Source organism: Ambystoma mexicanum, unplaced genomic scaffold (genome assembly GCF_040938575.1).
Source record: "Ambystoma mexicanum isolate Mex_15411 unplaced genomic scaffold, UKY_AmexF1_1 Mex_scaf27, whole genome shotgun sequence".
NCBI classification, from domain to species: Eukaryota; Metazoa; Chordata; class Amphibia; order Caudata; family Ambystomatidae; genus Ambystoma; species Ambystoma mexicanum.
The window spans coordinates 2642202-2649549 of NW_027182441.1; positions in this window are offsets into that span (position 1 = coordinate 2642202).

The following is a 7348-nucleotide window of genomic DNA, read 5'->3' on the forward strand; positions in this document are numbered from 1 at the left end:
TACCTTTCTTCAGTGCAGTGTCTGGGCCCTGTTTTTCACATGTTCTGTTTTTGAGCCCAGTCACAGGCCTCAGAGAAGGCCGGTGCCCTTTGAGGCCTGAATGCTTCCTCCGCCAGTAGCAGGGCCCCAGGGCTTCTGACAGCAGCAGAGGCCCTGTGAGGAGTGGCCTCGAGCGATCAGGTGGGCTCAGCTGAGCCACCTCCACTGGCCTGGGTCCTGTTCCTGGGGCTCCCAGCTCTGTCTGCCTTGACCTCTCCATGCCCCCTGCTCCAGGGCTCACCTGCTGCCGTCGCCGTGCCAACGGAACCCTCAGGCTGGGCAGAGCATTGTGAAATGACAGCCTCCCCTCCCCCGCTGGGGCCTGGGCCCAGGGCTGGGAGCTTGCAAGGCAAAGACACACCTCAGCTCAGCTTCTCCTGAGCTGCTCCAGAGCTCGACCCCCCGGGGCCCCGGGGCCCCAGGGCTGGGGCTCAGAGCAGGGAAGGGCGTTTTATTGGAATGTCCTTTCATTCTTGATGATTCCTACAAACCGTTTTAAGCTCTGTACATATAGAAAAGCAACATGTGTCATGCCATTTGGGACATGCTGTTCACATGTCTAGCTCCACAAAAACCCTCCTCAGCATATTTCCGAGGCATCAAGGATGAACCAAGAAAAGTGCAGGGCCCTGACAAATCTGCTTCACTGTCCCAGCTTTAACAGACATCTGAGTGTCACACTACATGGCCGGTCCTGCCAGGGCAACAGCAGGGGAAGCTTCACTCACACAGTGCTACAGCATGGGCTTCCCTCCTACTGAACGGGTGCAGCAGGACAAACTCCTGTCACAGCGAATGGGCGCAACAACACTGCAAGCTTCACTCACACATGGTCTGGCTTCCGACAGCAAAGCAAGCCTCCCAAATTGCACATACTGCACTGTAAAGGGTTAGGCTTTGGACAGCAGAGCTATCCCTCTGCATCACACATACTGGACACCCTGAAGGGCCTCCTCCAGATTGAATTGTTACTGGATCCCCGTCCTATCCCCCTGCCCCAAACCTCTCCCATTGACTGTCAGCATGCTTCTCCTTACCTTCCTGCAGATACAGCACCCCTCTAGGCCTAACGGATGGCACACCAAGCTTCACGGGGCACTTTAAGGTATTCAGTCTCCACCTTTTATCTGTCCTGCTCCTCATTTCACCACGAAGAACCACTGGCAGTATTTCAACATCATTTTGAAACTGAAGTTATGGAACAGCTACAAAACCAGGGGAATGGCGCGGCAGGGGATTTCATTCCATTTCATTCTGTCCTTTGGCTGTGTGCGCAGTGTCAGAAGAGTTTGAGGACTGCAGAAGACACTGGAATAGATTTCTGGGCGAAAGCGCCAGAGATTCTGGCCCCTGCCCCGATCGCCTTACAAACGCCTGGCGGGCAAATGTCTGAGTTGGACACTCAGCGCAGTACCTGAGCAAATTAGAGTGAGGTTTGCCTCAGGGACAAGCCCGCCAACCTATGTACTACGGCAGTTGAATGGGGGCATGGGGTCCTCATGTCTCAGGGATCTGCTTCTCTTATCCAAAACATCTTGCCTCCCATCAGCCTTAGCACCTAGCATATGGTAATGAGTGGAGTCTCTACACTTCCCCCTTTGCACATTTGTCGATTCCCAGAGCTCTTTGGCAGACAGGGTAAATGTATCTATGTGTGAGAGAGAGAGGGAGCCAGATAGAGAGAGAGAAAGAGAGAGAGAGGGGGGGGGAGCAGGCTCTGACAGTCACAATGAGAGAAAAGTGAAGTTGCATCCCCTCAAGCACTCCCCTGCACCCATCAACACAACAGCAAAGTTAGCTTGCATGTTCCCCGTTCTCCCCACTAACCCACCCACCCACCCTCCTCTCTTTCAGGACTTGCAGAGTGCCTAGAGACCCTGGAAATGATGGTAGCGGAGCATGGTACAAACACAAATATCAAAATTGAACTATTCCCCTACTGTCTACAAAACCAAGGAACTACTTCACCTTTGTTTTTTTCCACTTCACATTACAAGAGAAAGACGTCCTTCGTTGGCCCTTTTTAAGCACTTCCATTCGGTCTACACATTTCATCCTGTTGAGTCTCCGAGTCGGCAAGAGCTATATATTTGGGTGGGTGATCCCAATGAAGTCAATGGAAATAGAGAAGGTGTTAGAACAGTGATGATTGTGTGCTGCAAGTGTCTTTCCCTTGAAGTCCATAGATATCATGGCCTTGACTAGGGGGTGGTCGAAGTGGCCGATAATTTGCTCAGCAGAAAAAATGCAGAATTTTGGGCAAATTCTGCCACTTCGCCTGCTCTGCCCACAGAGAGAAATTGCCAATTTCAGGCTTTTTCTTCCTGAAATTCGGTTTTTTATGGGAAATGTTTTTTGGTGGCCACAAGAAGTTTCAGACAGAAAACAGATAGTTTGTGAAAAAAACACCATTTCAGATGGTTTGCCAGAAGACATTGATTTTTTCCATTAAATTTTGTTTTAGCGGTCAAAAACATGATATTTCAGGGAAAAAACACATTTCAGGAAGCAAAATCTGCATAGAAAATTGGCACAACAGCTAAAAAATGTCCCTGCAGACAGAACAGAGCTGGAGGCGAATTTAGGCAATATCGTTCCACCAGTAGTGAGGGTAACTTTGCCCACCCCTAGCCTTGACTAGGGGACTGAAAATGAATCTACAGGGACTGGCCACAAAGTCCAGGTGAGGGTGTATTAAGAGCTGTGCTTTTTCCTTTCTTATTGGTGCTTTTGTTTTCACACCTTAACCTACCTTTCTTCAGTGCAGTGTCTGGGCCCTGTTTTTCACATGTTCTGTTTTTGAGCCCAGTCACAGGCCTCAGAGAAGGCCGGTGCCCTTTGAGGCCTGAATGCTTCCTCCGCCAGTAGCAGGGCCCCAGGGCTTCTGACAGCAGCAGAGGCCCTGTGAGGAGTGGCCTCGAGCGATCAGGTGGGCTCAGCTGAGCCACCTCCACTGGCCTGGGTCCTGTTCCTGGGGCTCCCAGCTCTGTCTGCCTTGACCTCTCCATGCCCCCTGCTCCAGGGCTCACCTGCTGCCGTCGCCGTGCCAACGGAACCCTCAGGCTGGGCAGAGCATTGTGAAATGACAGCCTCCCCTCCCCCGCCGCTGGGGCCTGGGCCCAGGGCTGGGAGCTTGCAAGGCAAAGGCACACCTCAGCTCAGCTTCTCCTGAGCTGCTCCAGAGCTCGACCCCCCGGGGCCCCGGGGCCCCAGGGCCCCAGGGCTGGGGCTCAGAGCAGGGAAGGGCGTTTTATTGGAATGTCCTTTCCTTCTTGATGATTCCTACAAACCGTTTTAAGCTCTGTACATATAGAAAAGCAACATGTGTCATGCCATTTGGGACATGCTGTTCACATGTCTAGCTCCACAAAAACCCTCCTCAGCATATTTCCGAGGCATCAAGGATGAACCAAGAAAAGTGCAGGGCCCTGACAAATCTGCTTCACTGTCCCAGCTTTAACAGACATCTGAGTGTCACACTACATGGCCGGTCCTGCCAGGGCAACAGCAGGGGAAGCTTCACTCACACAGTGCTACAGCATGGGCTTCCCTCCTACTGAACGGGTGCAGCAGGACAAACTCCTGTCACAGCGAATGGGCGCAACAACACTGCAAGCTTCACTCACACATGGTCTGGCTTCCGACAGCAAAGCAAGCCTCCCAAATTGCACATACTGCACTGTAAAGGGTTAGGCTTTGGACAGCAGAGCTATCCCTCTGCATCACACATACTGGACACCCTGAAGGGCCTCCTCCAGATTGAATTGTTACTGGATCCCCGTCCTATCCCCCTGCCCCAAACCTCTCCCATTGACTGTCAGCATGCTTCTCCTTACCTTCCTGCAGATACAGCACCCCTCTAGGCCTAACGGATGGCACACCAAGCTTCACGGGGCACTTTAAGGTATTCAGTCTCCACCTTTTATCTGTCCTGCTCCTCATTTCACCACGAAGAACCACTGGCAGTATTTCAACATCATTTTGAAACTGAAGTTATGGAACAGCTACAAAACCAGGGGAATGGCGCGGCAGGGGATTTCATTCCATTTCATTCTGTCCTTTGGCTGTGTGCGCAGTGTCAGAAGAGTTTGAGGACTGCAGAAGACACTGGAATAGATTTCTGGGCGAAAGCGCCAGAGATTCTGGCCCCTGCCCCGATCGCCTTACAAACGCCTGGCGGGCAAATGTCTGAGTTGGACACTCAGCGCAGTACCTGAGCAAATTAGAGTGAGGTTTGCCTCAGGGACAAGCCCGCCAACCTATGTACTACGGCAGTTGAATGGGGGCATGGGGTCCTCATGTCTCAGGGATCTGCTTCTCTTATCCAAAACATCTTGCCTCCCATCAGCCTTAGCACCTAGCATATGGTAATGAGTGGAGTCTCTACACTTCCCCCTTTGCACATTTGTCGATTCCCAGAGCTCTTTGGCAGACAGGGTAAATGTATCTATGTGTGAGAGAGAGAGGGAGCCAGATAGAGAGAGAGAAAGAGAGAGAGAGGGGGGGGGAGCAGGCTCTGACAGTCACAATGAGAGAAAAGTGAAGTTGCATCCCCTCAAGCACTCCCCTGCACCCATCAACACAACAGCAAAGTTAGCTTGCATGTTCCCCGTTCTCCCCACTAACCCACCCACCCACCCTCCTCTCTTTCAGGACTTGCAGAGTGCCTAGAGACCCTGGAAATGATGGTAGCGGAGCATGGTACAAACACAAATATCAAAATTGAACTATTCCCCTACTGTCTACAAAACCAAGGAACTACTTCACCTTTGTTTTTTTCCACTTCACATTACAAGAGAAAGACGTCCTTCGTTGGCCCTTTTTAAGCACTTCCATTCGGTCTACACATTTCATCCTGTTGAGTCTCCGAGTCGGCAAGAGCTATATATTTGGGTGGGTGATCCCAATGAAGTCAATGGAAATAGAGAAGGTGTTAGAACAGTGATGATTGTGTGCTGCAAGTGTCTTTCCCTTGAAGTCCATAGATATCATGGCCTTGACTAGGGGGTGGTCGAAGTGGCCGATAATTTGCTCAGCAGAAAAAATGCAGAATTTTGGGCAAATTCTGCCACTTCGCCTGCTCTGCCCACAGAGAGAAATTGCCAATTTCAGGCTTTTTCTTCCTGAAATTCGGTTTTTTATGGGAAATGTTTTTTGGTGGCCACAAGAAGTTTCAGACAGAAAACAGATAGTTTGTGAAAAAAACACCATTTCAGATGGTTTGCCAGAAGACATTGATTTTTTCCATTAAATTTTGTTTTAGCGGTCAAAAACATGATATTTCAGGGAAAAAACACATTTCAGGAAGCAAAATCTGCATAGAAAATTGGCACAACAGCTAAAAAATGTCCCTGCAGACAGAACAGAGCTGGAGGCGAATTTAGGCAATATCGTTCCACCAGTAGTGAGGGTAACTTTGCCCACCCCTAGCCTTGACTAGGGGACTGAAAATGAATCTACAGGGACTGGCCACAAAGTCCAGGTGAGGGTGTATTAAGAGCTGTGCTTTTTCCTTTCTTATTGGTGCTTTTGTTTTCACACCTTAACCTACCTTTCTTCAGTGCAGTGTCTGGGCCCTGTTTTTCACATGTTCTGTTTTTGAGCCCAGTCACAGGCCTCAGAGAAGGCCGGTGCCCTTTGAGGCCTGAATGCTTCCTCCGCCAGTAGCAGGGCCCCAGGGCTTCTGACAGCAGCAGAGGCCCTGTGAGGAGTGGCCTCGAGCGATCAGGTGGGCTCAGCTGAGCCACCTCCACTGGCCTGGGTCCTGTTCCTGGGGCTCCCAGCTCTGTCTGCCTTGACCTCTCCATGCCCCCTGCTCCAGGGCTCACCTGCTGCCGTCGCCGTGCCAACGGAACCCTCAGGCTGGGCAGAGCATTGTGAAATGACAGCCTCCCCTCCCCCGCCGCTGGGGCCTGGGCCCAGGGCTGGGAGCTTGCAAGGCAAAGGCACACCTCAGCTCAGCTTCTCCTGAGCTGCTCCAGAGCTCGACCCCCCGGGGCCCCGGGGCCCCAGGGCCCCAGGGCTGGGGCTCAGAGCAGGGAAGGGCGTTTTATTGGAATGTCCTTTCCTTCTTGATGATTCCTACAAACCGTTTTAAGCTCTGTACATATAGAAAAGCAACATGTGTCATGCCATTTGGGACATGCTGTTCACATGTCTAGCTCCACAAAAACCCTCCTCAGCATATTTCCGAGGCATCAAGGATGAACCAAGAAAAGTGCAGGGCCCTGACAAATCTGCTTCACTGTCCCAGCTTTAACAGACATCTGAGTGTCACACTACATGGCCGGTCCTGCCAGGGCAACAGCAGGGGAAGCTTCACTCACACAGTGCTACAGCATGGGCTTCCCTCCTACTGAACGGGTGCAGCAGGACAAACTCCTGTCACAGCGAATGGGCGCAACAACACTGCAAGCTTCACTCACACATGGTCTGGCTTCCGACAGCAAAGCAAGCCTCCCAAATTGCACATACTGCACTGTAAAGGGTTAGGCTTTGGACAGCAGAGCTATCCCTCTGCATCACACATACTGGACACCCTGAAGGGCCTCCTCCAGATTGAATTGTTACTGGATCGCCGTCCTATCCCCCTGCCCCAAACCTCTCCCATTGACTGTCAGCATGCTTCTCCTTACCTTCCTGCAGATACAGCACCCCTCTAGGCCTAACGGATGGCACACCAAGCTTCACGGGGCACTTTAAGGTATTCCAGTCTCCACCTTTTATCTGTCCTGCTCTTCATTTCACCACGAAGAACCACTGGCAGTATTTCAACATCATTTTGAAACTGAAGTTATGGAACAGCTACAAAACCAGGGGAATGGCGCGGCAGGGGATTTCATTCCATTTCATTCTGTCCTTTGGCTGTGTGCGCAGTGTCAGAAGAGTTTGAGGAGTGCAGAAGACACTGGAATAGATTTCTGGGCGAAAGCGCCAGAGATTCTGGCCCCTGCCCCGATCGCCTTACAAACGCCTGGCGGGCTTTGCCCTGGCGGGCAAATGTCTGAGTTGGACACTCAGCGCAGTACCTGAGCAAATTACAGTGAGGTTTCACTCAGGGACAAGCCTGACAACCTATGTACTATGGCAGCTGAATGGGGGCATGGGGTCCTCATGTCTCAGGGATCTGCTTCTCTTATCCAAAACATCTTGCCTCCCATCAGCATTAGCCCCTAGCATATGGTAATGAGTGGAGTCTCTACACTTCCCCCGTTGCACATTTGTCGATTCCCAGAGCTCTGTGGCAGACAGGGTAAATGTATCTATGTGTGAGAGAGAGAGGGAGCCAGATAGAGAGAGAGAAAGAGAG